Source organism: Dermacentor albipictus, chromosome 1 (genome assembly GCF_038994185.2).
Source record: "Dermacentor albipictus isolate Rhodes 1998 colony chromosome 1, USDA_Dalb.pri_finalv2, whole genome shotgun sequence".
NCBI lineage: Eukaryota > Metazoa > Arthropoda > Arachnida > Ixodida > Ixodidae > Dermacentor > Dermacentor albipictus.
The window spans coordinates 429897702-429912190 of NC_091821.1; positions in this window are offsets into that span (position 1 = coordinate 429897702).

Below are 14489 nucleotides of genomic sequence, written 5' to 3' on the forward strand. Positions count from 1 at the left end.
TGTACTGCCTTCTGCAAATGGAAGTGTGTATAAAAATTCCATAACGTTTTTGTGGCCTCAGCACACTGCAAGAAATAAAAGGAAACAAAAAAGAAAAAGACACCTTCGTTGACGGCTGCCACAGCCCATACTCAATGTGCACTTCAAGTACAAAAACACCTTCAAGTTTCTTCCACGAATCATTGATGATTGAGGTTCATTACCAGGTGACACGCGTTCGTTGCCGCTGAAGCAGTTTTTTTAGACTTTATTAACCATTGTCAGTCACCCATTTTATTGTTTCCAGTCCATGTTACTCAACGTGTTCATTTCACGCTTGTACAACTATGGCGATTCATTTATATACATTTCTTTTGTGTACGTGTGTTCAACTCCTGCTGTAGCTTCAAACAGGGCTGCGATATGTGTAAATATTAAAAAAACTTCAGTGCCCTTTTACTCTGTGAAGAAGAGAGAGAGAGAGAGAAACAACTTTACTGGTCCATTGTGAACTGAAATGCGTTAAGCGTCTGATGGGGTGGCTCCCTCTTCGCGGGCTCCATATGCTTCCAGGGCCGCCTGGCCCCTGTGGATCAGTCGGAGCTGGTCTTCCAGGGCGGGGCTGGACAGCATGATCTCCCATCGCTCGGAAAGAGTGGGGATAGCAGGGGGGTTAGTTATGGGTATAGGTGGGGGGTGGTCAATGGAAAAATTGCACTCTCCTATGACGTGCCGAAGGGTGCCTAATGCATTGCAATGAGGACATGTGTTCTTATATCTCTCTGGGTACATTTTGTTCTGGAGGCAGGGGTGGGGAAAGGATCCTGCCTGGATTTGCCTGTATATTGTTTGTTCGGCTCTGGTCAAGGAGTGGTGGGGGTGCGGGAAAGTCTTCCTGCCGTCCCTGTAATATCTGACTATATCTCTGTAATTTGTGATGGGTTGCCATCCCCTTGCCTCCTCCTCGTTGGCCCGGGAGTTTAGCGCTCGGGCCTGTTGATGAGCATATTCATTGCCCTCAACTAAGGAGTGAGCCGGGACCCAAACTAATTCGATTGCTTGTTTAGGAGGCGTAGCTTTACCAAGAATTTTTAGTGCCCCAAGGGACACCCAGCCAGATCTGTAGTTCTTGTATGCAGCCTGTGAGTCCGTGACGATCTTGGTGACGTTTGGTTGCAGGAGTGCGAGAGCTATCGCTGCTTCTTCTGCTTCCTCCGAAGACGGTGTGTAGATTGATGCGCAGGTGACCAGCTTTTCTAGCCCGGTGACCACGACTGTTGCCCTCGTGGAGCGTTTCGATAGAGAGGCGTCTGTATATAAAACAGTGTCGTCTTCCTCCAGGGTCCTGGAGATGGCTCTTGCGCGGGCGTCGCGTCGTCCGGCATGCCTTGTGGGGTTCATGTTGCGTGGTAGTGGTTTGCATTCCAACTTCTCACTCAGCTTTTCGGGTAATTGGTCGTGGCGGGTGTAGTGCGATTCTTGCCATCCTAGCTTGCGGAGGACGCTTCTGCCCGCCTTGGTCTGGCTAAGGCGTACCCTTTGATTGGATAGGTGGGCTTCTACGAGCTCGGCTACTGTGTTGTGCACTCCCATTTGAAGTAATTTTGTCGTGGATGAATGTATGGGAATACCCAGGGCCTGCTTCGTGGCTTTCCTGATTATTGCGTCAAGTAGTAAGACGTCCTTCTTGAGGAGCTGCAGGTACGGCGCCGCGTAGACGATTCGTGATATAACAAAGGCCTCAACGAGGCGCAAGGTGTCCGATTCCTTCAGACCCCTCTGCCTGTTGGCCACTCGTCTGATCATGTTCAAGATTTGGTGTGACGTGAGCTTCATTTTTCTAATCATGGCGGTTGCCTTGCCGTCTGCCTGGATCAGGAGGCCCAGGATCCTGAGTTGTGGTACCGGGAGGATCCGGTTCCCTTCCAAAGTGATTTCTATATTTTCTGCTTGGGTACTTGAAGCACGTGGTCTGACAACGGTCAGCTCCGATTTTTGAGGCGAACAGCAAAGGCCACATGTCTTCACATAGCTGTTGATAGTGTCAGCCGCTTTTTGGAGCGTGTTTTCTATCCAGCCATCCGACCCTGCCCTCGCAGTCCAGAGGGTGATGTCGTCGGCATATAATGCGTGGCCCAGACCATCTATTGATTCGAGAAGCTTGGGCAACGGCAAGAGAGCCATGTTAAATAACAGGGGGGAAAGGACCGAACCTTGCGGCGTTCCTCGATCCCCCAGGTAGATCGGTTGGGATGTCTCCTCTCCTATTCTGATCCTTGCCGTTCGGTCACGAAGAAAGTCTCGGATGTAGTTGTAAGTTTTCACTCCACAACCCGTGTTGCGCAGGTTGCGGAGGACACTTTCATGTGTGACGTTATCAAATGCCCCTGTGAGGTCTAGCGCTAGTATCGCTCGCGGCGCCTGCTTCGTTGCTCGCTTAATTACCAGTTCGTTGAGTTGTACGAGAACGTCCTGGGTGCCCAGGTGTTGCCTAAAGCCATACATTGTCTCTGGCATCTGATCGGTGGCATCAAGATGTCGCTGCAACCTCTTAAGTACCATACGTTCCATGACCTTCCCCACGCAGGACGTGAGGGATATCGGTCGCATGTTGTCGATGTGAGGTGTCTTCCCAGGCTTGGGTATGAAGCGGACTTCTGCCTCTTTCCATTCGTGTGGAAGATTGCCAGACTCCCAGACCCGGTTCATATACCCGAGCAGCTGTCTGCGGGCCTTGTGCTCGAGGTTGTTAAGTAACTTGTAGGTAATGGAATCGGGTCCCGGCGCGCTGCCCCTGTTGCTCTCGGAGATTGCTGAGATCAACTCGGTGTCAGTGAATGGCTTATCTAACGCTTCATTGGTAGGTCCTGCGTAGTCGGGAGGTGCGATATCACCCTTCTCCGTTTTCAGGTACTTGGCCTTCAGGTCGTTGATGAGTTTGTCGGTATCCCCAGTATAGTTGTTGAGGGTGCGTGTGAGGCTTCGATTAGTGGCGCTCTTGCTGCCGAGAGGATCGATCAGGTGACGAAGGAGGCACCACGTCTTCCTGGTAGAAAGGGTGCCCTGCAGTCCATCACACACGCTCAGCCAGTTCTCTCTGCACAGCTTGGACGCGTATTCAGCTGCTTGCTTGTTGAGATCATGGATGCGTTTGCGAAGTTTCTTGTTGTGTCGTTGTTTCTTCCAGCGTCTGGTGAGGCTGTGTCGTGCTTCCCAAAGGTGGGCAAGCTTTGCGTCCACACAGGGTGTCTGCAGTGTGGTCGCAATTTTCTGGGTGTATTTGTCTACCAGCTCGAGTTGTTCCTTAGCCCATTCCCCATATGATTTGGTGCTGTTCGTGTCCTCGTCTTCATCGGCTGCTTGCCTTTTTCGAAGTTTGTCCCAGGCAGTTATCTTTGTTGTTCCCATTCGGGCCTTGAAGGCGGGCCCCCTGATCGTAATACTGAGGATATCGTGGTCCGACCCCAGGTTCGCGCCTGTGTTCTGCCACGACACGTCCAAGGTTCCACTCAGCAGGGTAAGGTCTGGAGTAGTGTCCCGGGTTGTACTTGTGCCCATGCGGGTGGGAGTGTCTGGTTCGTTGAGTAGAGCTAATGTGTGCTGATCCATGAGGTTCGCCAGCACCCTGCCTCTCTTGGAGCAAAATTTCTAACCCCATATTGTGTGAGGCGCATTGAAATCTCCTAATATCAATAGGGGTCGGCTGCCCGCCTCTCTCTTGCTGTCGAGTAATGTGTCCTCTATGTCGAGGTTCTTCTTGGAGGGCCGACAGTATGCGTTGAGTATAAAGATGTTGTTTTTGCTTCCTATGCCTCTGCTGTGAATTTCCAAGAGAACGTGTTCACACCCTCTCTGAATGGTAATGTGCTGCGTTGCAGCAATGTTGCTTCGGACTAGGATGGCTGTGCTTTTCTCACTGGGATCGGTGTATGTAACGTACCCCGCGAGTTTTGGTCGCGAGTTCGTTTCTTGAATTGCAAGGATATCCGGTTTGTGTTCCGCATTATCTATGTATTGTTGTAATTCGCCTATTTTGTCTTTAATTCCTCGGCAGTTCCATTGGGCTAAGATCGTTGTATCTTCCTTCCTATTTTTATGCCTGGCCGCCATCTTGGCTCAGGTTGGTAGTCGTGAGACTACTCGCCATGCACGGTTTCCCATACGGGGCTCCCTTTTTAGCTTTTTGAGTGGTTAGTATAAGCTGGTTGACATTAGCTTCTAGCGCGTCGAACTTGGCCATCTTGGACGTTATCAGGCCGATTTGGCTGGCAAGCTGTGTGACCATCTCGGTGAGGGCTTCAATGGGCTTGGCCCACGCCGGTTCCTCAGACGGACTCGATTCAATTTTCTCTGCCTCCATTGCTGTTACCGGGGGCTCTGGTTGAGCGTCCCTCTTGGCAATTTTGCGTTTAGTGACATCCTCGCTGTTTTTCGATTTTTCTAATGCCTCCATGCGTGCAAGAAGCGCGCTGATTTGCTCATTTTGCTTAACTACAAGCGCTTTGAGTTGCATACATTCCTCACAATCTTTCTTGGGAGTCTGGGGAAGGGGAGGGAAATCTTTGTTGCTAAGAGCGATAGGATATTTAACTGCCCAGCCCACCTGTTTAGCGGCGTTCCTCGACGGTGTCTGGCTCCGGGTCTTCGACCTTGAGCGCGACTCCCGGCGGCGCCCGCTGCAGCTGCTGCCGGCCACGTCACCCGGCGACGACGCTCTCGAGCCCGGCTTTGAGGCGCAGCTGCTGCTCCGCCCTCGTCCGCCTTCACAGGAAAGAGAGTGATTCCGGTACCCTGACGTAGCTGCTCCCTCCCGACGTGGCGGTTTGGAGGATTCTGCGGGCGTGTAGTTGGTATCTTTCCGCTCCCACCGGCGTTTCCGTACCACGTACGGGATCTTGAAGCGAGCTCTGCACACCTTGTCTGCGGTCAAATGTTCTCCTCCACAGAGGTCACACTTGGGGGTACACTTGTGCTGTTCATCGGGATTTCGAGCACCACATCCCCGGCAGATCCGGTCTGTTGGATCAGGGCAAACATCCATGCGGTGGCCCAGGCGACCGCACTGATAGCAGATATCTATGTGTTTTCTGTATAACGAGCATTTGGCGAGCATGCCCCCGTAACGAACGTAGTTCGTTACGGGGGCCTGTGAAGAAGTATGACCAGCGAAGCTGTGTATGCGGGCCCCTTAATGACGAACTGCACCTCTGCCGCGGCTCGGCCCGGCATTGTATTTCGATATCGGGGAATGTTTGAAGAAGAAGAAGAGCCGACAAGAGAAGAAGCCCGACAAGAGAAGAAGCAAGCACGGCGTCTCCGACGCTGCTTCCGTCTGCTGCTTCCGTCGTCCGAGTGGAACTGCTCTTGCCTCGCAGGGTCTTGGCCTAGAATTGCATAGCTGTTTTTTTTTCTCTTTTATCGCTTCTCATCAGTTTTGCTAGTCCTATTATTATTTAGCTAATAAGACCACGCAGATGTCCTTTTCTTCACCAGGGCCAGGGGCCTCCCCCTGGTCCGCTTCTATTCCTCCGCAGGAGTTACCTGTGGATCTGTTTCTACGCAACGGCATCTCATCAGTTCCTGTGGCTCTTGTCCCAACCAATAACGGAGTCATACGGATGAAGAATCCGAAAGCGATTCAGGCGGAATTGCGCTCGGCGACGGCCCATTTCCAGTCCATCTCTGAGGTCCGCCAGTTTGGCAGAGGTGGAGTCCTCTGCTTTTCGGCAGACCAGTCCTGTGTACAAGACCTGTTAAAGTGTTCGCTGTTTGCCGCCAATCCGGTGAGCGCATTTATTCCCCCCCACTTGGCATGTGTGAAAGGGCTTGTCCGCGGCGTCGACGTGAACATGACACCGACAGAGGTATTAGAGATGCTTTCACCCGCGGGTGTAATTTCAGTTTATCGGTGTGGACGTGTGGTCGAGAAAAACAGGATCCCTACTGAGTCGATCATAGCCACATTTGCAGGGACACTTCTACCCTCAGAGATAAAGGCATGGCCTCTAATCTACAGAGTGGAACCTCTGTCCCCTCGTCCCCTCCAATGTGTGAAATGCTGGCGCTACGGACACACGTTAAAAGGATGTAGATCTGCTTCCAGATGCCGAATTTGTGGTGAAGAACACAATGCAAGCGAATGCAAAAGCAAGGAAGAAAGGTGCTGCCTTTGCAATGAGGCGCACCCTGCAGATTCTTCTACTTGCTCAGCAAAGGCACGGGAGATTGAGATTCTGGAAATCATTGAACGAAGACGTTGTTCGCGTAGAGAAGCGGTAGCGGAAATTCATTCTAGGACACAGGGATACGCCGGCGTCACAGCACGCCAGGTGACAGCAACGGATGCGGCTCTTTCATTTTCTATTGCTAATGCCATCGAAAGGGCAATGGAAAAATCTATGGAGCGCCTAGCTGGAAACCTTTGTGAGTCCCTGACACAAATTCTCACTAGCCAGATGGCGCAGATATTCGCAGCAACAACAGCAGTTGGTATAACTTCGCGAACTACTGAGTGTCTACCTACTTCAAACGAGGAAGTAACCGCCAATTACTCGTCGCAAGATGCCCAAATTGTAATCCCACCAGTCGATGTTAACCAGACCCAATGTACAGGCTCCAACGATAATACAGAGGGCGCAGAGGAAATGGGCATGGATCCTCGGTCGTTAAAACGATGTAGGTCCCCTTTGTCTAAAAAGGCTACGACTCTAACTCAGGCAAAGACAAAAAAGTATCAGAAAGACAGCCTTACCAAGGAAGATTTTTTAAAGGAAAACATTTTAGATAAGGCAGTTACTGAGTCCATACTTACGCAACCATAGGTCTCCTCAAAATTATTCATTGGAATTGCCGATCAATTTACTCAGCAGCAACAGATTTATTGTATCTATCATCGAAATTCTCCCCGGATATCATTGCTTTGCAGGAAACATGGCTTTCAGTACATCAAAGTTTTCAGTTGACGAACTATCGATCTTTCCGACTGGACCGTCCATCGAAGGGCGGAGGTTTAGCTTTCTTTATCAATAACAGAATTAGCCTTAAAGCAAAGATTTCATATAAACATATGTCCCCCGAAAGTGAAATTCTCGCATTAGATATAACTATACCAGGGTGTCTACCTTTCTCCTTAGTAAACGCATACTTTCCTGCGGGTGTACAGAACACTCGATGTTTGAATTCAGCAGTGACTTCATGGTGTAAGGATAAAATTCTGGTTGGAGATTTCAACTCCCATCACACATGCTGGGGCTTTCGAACTGACCAATGTGGCAAACGCTTGTGGGATTGGACAATAGATAATAATCTGTGTTGTCTGAACTCTAGAATTCCTACATATATTTGTAAACAGTCCCGCTCAGCATTGGATTTAAGTTTTGTAAGTTCGTCCTTCACTAACTCATCCTGGACAGCCTTGGACTGTGCAACCAACAGTGACCACTTTCCAATAATGGTTGAAATCGCTTGCCCGATTATGCCAGCGTGCTCCCAGGTACGCGTATTTGTAGATTATGTTAAATTTAAATCCGATCTTAAGGTACATTTGGCTTCTCATTCTGAAGAGCAGGAAGACACCAAGGCTATGAAACTTTGTGCGGTAATTAAAAGAACATACAAAAAGGCTGAATTCAGTGTTACATCTGCAAAGCAAACATCTTACAACCCTTGGTGGAATACAGACTGCACGCGAGACCACCGACGCCGACAGGCGGCTTGGAAGCAGCTCCTGTACAACCAGTGCCCCAAAAATTGGTTTGATTACAAGTTTCATGCTGCAGTCTTTAAACGTACAGTTGCTAAAGCTAAAGAGGATTATGATAGGAAACACTATGATTTCCTTTCTAAATCTAAAAACAAAAAATCGTTGTTTAGATATATGAGATATCGAAAAATTCTGCCATCGCCAGCTAATATTGATTATGTCAATCTGTCTCCCGAGGAAATGAGAAAATCTCTTGAACTCCTGGCTAAAGGCTTGGAGAGTAGATTCACGTCATCGATGTCGTACAAGTTGCAAAAAGTAGCCCCATCCTTAGTGTATACTGAAGTTACATTGCCTGAATTATCCCAAGTGATTGGAAACTTACCTTTGTCAGCCCCTGGTCCTGATGGAATTACCGTGCACATGATAAAAATTTTATTTGATCTATCTCCTGGAGACCTTCTAAACGTTATAAACTATTCCTTACACAAAGCCTGGATACCTAATGATTGGAAAGTAGCTAAAGTAATCCCGATACCTAAAACACAAGGACTAGGGTATAACATAGAAAACATCAGACCCATTTCTCTTACTTCTAATATGGTCAAAGTCATAGAGAGGGTATTACACTGCCGAATTACTATCTGGATGACGGATAATTTAATATTAAGTCCAAATCAAATAGGCTTTAGAGCTAATTGCTCAATATGGTGTGCCCATGCTGATTTAGAGAGCCGCATCCAACTTGCCCGGAAAAGGAGAGAATATTCTGCTTTGATGAAATTAGATATAGCTAAAGCTTATGACAGCGTCCAACATTCAATTCTACTTGATATTCTGCAGCGTCGTAATTTCCCCAATTATATAACCGCGTGGGTGGCAGAATTTTTGCGATCAAGAGAATTTTATTGCTTCAAGGACGGATGCTCTTCGTCTAAATTCAGACAAACCCGCGGAGTTCCCCAAGGATCAGTCCTATCCCCACTATTATTTAATATAATAATGAGCTCTATCCCCACTTGTCAGGACGTGCACGTTTTACGTGTATGCCGATGACATTGCATTTTTTGCTGCCGACACAGACATTAACACATTATACCAAAAATTACAAAGATACATGAGCATGCTAGAAGTATGGCTTCAGACAATTTGTATGTCATTAAACGTAAGCAAAGGCGCCATTTTAGTGTTCTCGGTCATAGATCCGGTTTCAATTTCTATAACTTATAAGCAAAAACCCATTCCACAGGTTGAGTCTCTAAAATATTTGGGAATCACATATAATGGAAAACTCAACTGGAGTCCACACATAGAGAGTGTAGCAGGTAAGGCACAACGTGCTTTAGGTATTCTGCGCAGAATGAGTAACCGGAAATATGGACTACGTAGGGATACATTGTTGATGATTTATAAAATGTATGTGCGCCCCATATTGGAATTTGGGTGTGTCTTGTTCTCAGGCGGCCCAGCTTATAAAATAAAGCCTCTGGTTCTTTTGGAGCGTGAGGCCCTACGCCTGTGTCTGGGACTCCCCAGGTTTGTGGCTATTAATGTTATCTACCAAGAAGCGCGCCTTCCAACATTGCCCTGCAGATTCCGCATCTTAACAGTTCAAGCATTCCTGAAATTTTACAGCTTGCCGCTTAGACGATCTGAATACGCATTCATTAATGACCCAAATTCCTTCTTCCTTGCTCATTGGCCTCGATTTCACACTCCACAGATCATATTTGTTCAAAAACAATTAGATAGCCTGAATGTGAACATTCGAGAGGTAATTCCGTCAACCGAATCACATCAGAATATTAAGATAGATTTTGATGACATTTTCCCCCCAAACTCTAAGTTTCAATCAGCCACTTTTTTAAATAACCTGTTGCAAGATTACCTAGCACACGTGCAAACAAATAACATAATAGCTACGGACGCTTCAGTGCACAACGAAAAGGCGGGCGTAGGCATCTTCTCGCTTCCGCTTGGCTGGTCATTCTCCCTGAGACTGCCAGACTTCACACCTGTTTTTGAAGCTGAGCTTTTAGCAATTCTATTAGCGCTTCGGAAACTACCGTCGAACTCAATAAGTGCGGTTATAATAACAGATTCCCTTTCGGTCTGTACTTCGCTTACGGCTTCACCCAATTCGCCACCAATAAAGACGTTTCTAACATTAGTTCCTCCGCAGTTGAATTCTCTAAAACTATTATGGGTACCTGGACATTGTGGCTTACATTTAAATGAAATGGCAGATGCATTAGCGCGAGCATCCCTGAGTGGACCAATAATGCAGGTTCTTCCTTTGGTGGCCCACATAACAGCAATCAGATATAGAAAATATTCAATTCATAGAGATGTCAGTGAATCAATAACAACATGGACAGAATATCAGCACCTCAAATTTCCATGGAAAATCCAGTGGTGTCCATCAAGACAATCAGAAGTAGCGGTCACGAGATTACGCTGCCGTGTCCCTCCATTAAACCTATATTTACACAGGACTGGTCTGACGCTATCACCTCTGTGTCCACACTGTCAAGAAACAGAATCACTAGATCATTATTTTTTGGCATGTCGACGATACAAATTGTTAAGAAAAAGACATCTAGAACTTCCGTTCGCAAAATTAGGGTTAATGTTATCACCAGAAACCATACTATCTTTCGGTGCGTCAGTTATAGGGGTCAGCCACAGGGACGTATTTGATGCCGTTTGCAGTTACATAACGTCAACAAAACGAATAAATTTTTAACCTTTGTCTTGTATTTTATTGGTTTTTGTATGTTTTCTTATCTCTCTTTCGTTATATATATATATATTTTTTTATCATCGAATAAGTGGCACTTCAAAAAAAATAGGTGAACGTTTCAGCACGCAATTCTTGGCCAATCCCCCAGTGTGGGTATGAGCCATAATATGAGGCTATCATCATCATCATCATCGTAGACGTGCTTCGCATGGGCTCTGTCGACTTTTATTATTCTCTTAAGAAATTCACATCGGAGAACCGAAGTCTTTGTCGGACGACCTTCGTGGAGTCATCCGGAACCCCCTTGGGAAGTTTGAAGACCGTGAGTGCATATTATTTTGCGCTTTTGGACTTTGAAGTTCTTCGGGGTGGCGCTGCCGTGTTAAGCCTGACGCCGCCGTACGTAGCAGCGCGGAGGTAGGCGAGACGCACCGCCGCCTTTGCCGCCGCTCGCTTGCTACGATTACTCGGCACTCACTATGGCGCACATTGCTGGATCCCAGCCGGCCACTTCTACTTCTACCAGAGGGAGTGGAGGTGGAGTTGTTGCTACAGCCCCACCCGCCCCCGGTGCTATTGTTCAAGCTGCCGCAGGGCCTTCGTCGCCAGAAACTACAGCCATGGACTTCCAAGACATTTCGGAAGATCGCCACGACGACCCTGCCACTATGGAAGAGGACCTTTCGCAAGGGACGCCATCGGAATGTCCTTATTCCAACTGGTCATTACACCTCAAGCGAAGAACGAAGAAGAAGCTCGCCAGAGGCGAGCAAGTGTGCGTGGCAGGCAGGTTGATCTCTCCGCTATCACCCTCCTCTGCCACCACGTTATCATCATCATCCTACGCAGCTGCAGGCGCTGGGGCACCAAAGAAGCCTTCTTTTAAGAAGAGGCGACGACTCCCCCCACTGCCACGTAGCGACTTCAAAATCATCATTCGACCCAAGAAAGGCCTTCAGGTGAAGAGTTTCAGCAACCACCAAATATCAAAAGCCGTCTCGGCCGCCTGCGGAGGGAAAGTTGACGATTCGCATTTCATCGTGCGCTTGAGACCCGGTTCCAACATCATTATTGTTAGTACCCCAGATCAGGAGGTCGCGGATATTGCGCGCAAAATCACGCGGATTGTGCTGGGCGGCAACCTTTACGAAGTCAACTCTTACGTTGCGGCACCGGACGGAGTGGCCCGGGGCGTCATTCATGGAATCGACCCGGATACCCCGACCGAGGAGCTTATGACTCACCTAAGGGTTAGGACCCAAGGCGTGGAAATCGTGCAGGCCCGCATGCTGGGAAAGACCAAGACAGCCTTGATCACGTTCAGCTCTCACGTAGTTCCACGATACGTCTACTACTACGGAGGGGAGACCGAGTGCCACACCTACAAGCCCACAAAACAAATCTGCTATGTGTGCCAGCGCATGGGACACCGATCGGACGTTTGTCCTACCCCGAACATCAAAATCTGTCTCGCTTGCGGGACGCATGACCCGACGGACGACCACGAGTGCTCGCTCAAGTGCGCCGTCTGCGGCGAAGCCCACGCCACGGGGTCTCGCGAGTGCAAGCAAAAGCTAAAAAACAAGAGCACTACCACCAAAAAGCATCCTCCACCCGGAAGGAGGAAGGAAGACGACGACAATGATGGAGGAAGGCCAAGGCGAAGCCGCCTACGGTGGTTCAGCTCGGAATCCTCGGCGAGCCGCTCGAGGTCCCGGGCCCAGTCCAGGTCAATGTCCCGGTCCCGGTCCCGATCCCGGTCCCAGTCTAGGTCCAGGTCCCGATTCCGCTCGGAGTGGCCAAAGCTAGGAGAGAAGTAAGGGCAGCGGCAGCCTTCTACCTCGACATCCACGTTTAAACAGAAGAACCAATCGGGCAAGAAGAACCAAGCCAACAACAACAAGGTGAGCCGGAATCAGTCTAGTACCTCCTCCGCTCAAAATACCAGTGAAAATAGTAAATGCTCCCCAGAATGTACGCGCATCAGGGAAGAAAATAAAAAACTCAAGGCTCAGGTTAACGACCTAAATCAACGCATGCAACGCTTAGAAGCGTTGCTAAGCAAAACCAGCAACAACACACAGGCAGGGTCGCAAAGCGGAACGATAGGCCACGAGCCCGCCATCTCCATTCCTCCCCCCTCAAGAACCACCACGCCCTCATCGCTCCCCGGTGCGGCCTCGGCAGCGGCAGTCCAGTCAAGTGCAGTCACCCTCGAAGGTATTTATGCTACGATACAACAGATGCTTTACCAGATGGGCGAATTAAACAATAAAGTCAAGGAGAACACATTAAGCCATGAAGACCTTGAAAGAAGAATACGCAAGGTTGAGTTTGGCTCGCGCAAGCGGGTCGACGACGAGATCAGCAACCCACGCATCAAGGCGCACAGGCACATAAATAACACGGGTGACGTCAGGGACGCCGACAACTGCGACGGTGGTGGCATGAACGTCAGCAATGGCTAACACCACACGCAGCGCGCCCGAACACCTCGAGATCTGGCGCTCTTTCAACAAGAAGGCAAGTTCACTCCAACTCTTCATCCAAAATCACCTATACCCCCACGACGTCATCTGCCTTCAGGAGGTCGGGAACCAGCCGACCAGGCTACGGGGTTACTACTTAATTAAACACGCGGGATCACCGAAAGTCGCGATTTTAGTTCACAAAACGGTGACGGCCGTGGGACAACATTATCAACATCATGACATTAATCACGTGCTAGTGGAAGTCCTCTCGCAGAAGAGGGGTAGACGTAGCACTTTCATCCTCAATTTGTACAGTCCGCCGAGGGCTCAGAAAGACGACTTCCGCAATATCATTTACGACAGCGTGAGAGCCGCTGGCTGCAACCAGCTGGTAGTTGTGGGAGACATGAACGCTAGACACCCGACTTGGGGGTACCAACAAGACACGCAAAAGCGAAGGTCGCTCCTCGATGCGGTTGACCAAATGGGCCTCGAATTGATAACCAACCTCCTCCAACCAACCCGAGTAGGCAACAGTGTAAGTCGAGACACGTTTCCGGACCAGTCATTTGCCAAAAACGTAAGGGAATACTCATGGGCGCACCTGGGCGAAACATTGGGCAGCGATCACTATATCCTCAGCATCTCGGTATCCACGCCGAAACTCAAGAGAACAATTGGCGAAATTAGGCTTAGGGACTGGGAGGCATTCAGGCAGTACCCCCAGCCCGAAAACGGTATAACAGACATAGCGGAATGGATGCAGCACCTCTGGGACGCCCACATCCAAACCACTAAAACCATCCAGCGCACGGTCGAGACGCCCGAAGTCGACCGCCGGCTCTTACACCTGTGGGAAGCCCGTGAGGGCCTCCTCAAACGGTGGAAGCGACAGCGGTTAAACCGGAAGCTACGTCTTCGAATCGAGAAAATAACAGACGAAGCCAGAAATTACGCAAACGAGCTGACGCAGCAAAATTGGGTACAGTTTTGCACCTCGCTCAAAGGTACCCTGAGTACGGCGCAGACGTGGGCCATACTACGCTGCCTGATCGAGCCCGACAAGGCGAAATCGACAACCAGTCGGACGCTCCTAGAAATCGCTCACAAGTTCCCCGGAAACGACCAGGATTTGATTGACACCCTAAAAACCAGATACCTGGGTAGCGACCCCATACAACCCTGCCTCCTAAAATATGAAGGAGAACCAAGACCAGAACTGGACGCTCCCATCACGGAGGAAGAGGTGTATGCCGCGGCACGAGCCTCACAGCGCAATACAGCTCCCGGAGTTGACAAAATCACCAATGCCATGATTAGAAACCTGAGCCCGATGCACATCCAGGACTTGACCGAATACCTAAACGAGGAACTCTGGAGCAAGGGCCACGTACCAAACGAGTGGAAACACGCGGAAATCGTGACCATTCCCAAACCCGGCAAGAAGCCCGCGATCGACGCCCTGCGTCCCATCTCGCTGACTTCGTGCCTCGGCAAGCTGTACGAGAGGGTCATCGAAACCCGCCTCCAACATTACATAGAGGACGGTGACCTCTTCCCGCACACCATGCTTGGCTTCAGGCCGGGACTTTCT